At 21.0% G+C, this 2,490-nt stretch overlaps 1 protein-coding gene across 1 annotated transcript in view; it reads left to right on the top strand.

The window, feature by feature from the left end:
* Positions 1 to 1,239: 1,239 nt before the first annotated feature.
* Positions 1,240 to 2,490, top strand: part of LOC137650564 (proteoglycan 4-like) — a 27,605-nt gene continuing 26,354 nt past the window's right edge. The window contains exon 1 of the mRNA XM_068383774.1: positions 1,240 to 1,314. The gene's annotated coding sequence lies outside the window, so the exon portion shown is untranslated. The remainder of the gene's footprint in view (positions 1,315 to 2,490) is intronic.

Genomic DNA, 2,490 nt, shown 5'->3' with positions numbered 1-2,490 from the left:
CAAACAGATTAAAAAACAACCTCCTTCCAACTTCGTTAGCGGAGGTGATTAAAGGAGTAACCATATGGATCTAAGATCCAGTAGCAGAGCATATTTTATAATAAAGTATATTTGTGGCTTATTTAGAATGTATATATATATATATATATATATATATATATATATATATATATATATATATATATATATATGTATATACACATATATATATATATATATATATATGTATATTATGTATATATATATATACACACACTCATATATATATATATATATATATATATATATATATATATACAAATACGTATATATATATATATATATATATATATATATATATATACATATATATATACATATATATATATATATATATATATATATATATATATATATATATATATATATATATATATAAATTTATACATATATATATATATATATATATATATATATATATATATATATATATATATATAAATACGTATATATATATATATATATATATATATATATATATATATATATATATATATATATATATATATATACGCATATATATATATATATATATATATATATATATATATATATATATATATATATATATATATATATATATATTTGTGTGTGTGTGTTTGTACATGTTTATCCGTGTTTGTGCACAACAATATACACATATTTAGATACTTATGGGTAACGGCTCAAATATATATATATAAAGTTATATACATATATATATACATATATATATATATATATATATATATATATATATATATATATATATATATATATCTATATATATATATATATATATATATATATATATATATATATATATATATATATATAATATTATTGTAAATATATTTGCTTTACTCTATGCAATAATGAAACAAATTTTTCAATCATTTAAAACCGGTCAACTGTATTCTAATGCAGTTAATTAAACGGAAGATTACAAATTCTATCTACACTTATTATCTGTGCTCAGAGAAGAGTTTGGACGTGTATTTATGAATACAAATGTATGTATGTATGCATAAGTTTTTTTATATGTATCGGTATATATTTGTATACATATTAAATGCTGTATGTATAAACATATGAATTATATTTCAAAATCCTTTTTAAATTGATACCTGTTTCGAAATACCAAGAATAGTTTGACTATACAGGTGTTAGGTTCTTCCAGTTAATTTTCTGTCGGCACATGTCGAAATGAATTGAGCATATAACCGGATATTTCGTGAGTTGGTTCTATAGCATTGTCTACCAGGAACAGTGAGCTGGAAACCATCACGTCTGAAGGTAGGCTAAGCATTTTTCCTTACTTCTTTTTTTGTCTTATATTCACTTCATTTTTACGTTTTACTCAGTGTCATTTTCTGATTTTTCTTTTCAAAGCATATCACATTAACTGAATATTGTCCCAATCATTATGACAGATATATTTGAGGTAACCCTTTTGTCCATATTACCATATATATATTTGTATACATATATATATATATATATATATATATATATATATATATATATATATATATATATACATATATATATATATATATATATATATATATATATATATATATATATATATATATATATATATATATATATATATATATCATCATCAGCCGTTTCCAGGCCAATGCAATGCAAAGGCCTCAGGTATTTCCTTCCACACGCGTCTGTTTATGGTTTTTTATGCCAATATATAACGCAAATTTTCTTAGCTTGTTAATCCATCGTCTTCTCTTCCTTTCCCTGTTTCGTTCAAAATCTTTAGGGATACTTGTCGGACCTATTCCGTTAGTCTTCTTGTCCATCTGTCATTCTCATTAATATGTCCTGCCATATCCATGTTTTTATCTTATATGATGCTAGAATACCCTCTACGTTTTCTGTCTCAGAGTGTTATTCCCAACATTATTCTTTCCATAACTATTTGAGTTGTAAATACCTTCTTTAAAGGCTTTATTAAGGATCCAAGTTCCAGATGCCTAAATTAATTTTGGTAGGACCATTTGATTATATACATTCCTTTTCAGAGAAGGTGACCTTTTATATTTCATAATCTCATTTTGTTTACCAAAAGGTCTCTATCCATAATTATATTTGTTTTAATTTCGATTTCATGTCCTAGAGAAATACTTAACGTCTTTCCTAATTATCCTTGTTCATTAACAATATCTAAAAGTTCCTCCATAACCCTAATTTATGTCACTGCATGTTCATTGAACATTATCTTAGTTTTATTCATATTGTTTTTCATTCCTACATTTCTGTGCTCTCTCTATTCAAATATTTTATCATATATATATATATATATATGTATATATATATATATATATATATATATATATATATATATATATATATATATATATATATATGTATGTATATATATATATATATATATATATATATATATATATATATATATATATATATATATATATATATATATATATATATATA

This window comes from Palaemon carinicauda, chromosome 12 (assembly GCF_036898095.1).
Source record: "Palaemon carinicauda isolate YSFRI2023 chromosome 12, ASM3689809v2, whole genome shotgun sequence".
Lineage (NCBI taxonomy): Eukaryota > Metazoa > Arthropoda > Malacostraca > Decapoda > Palaemonidae > Palaemon > Palaemon carinicauda.
The sequence above is the reverse complement of the archived record's forward strand: the minus strand, read 5'-3'. Positions and strand labels throughout refer to the sequence as shown.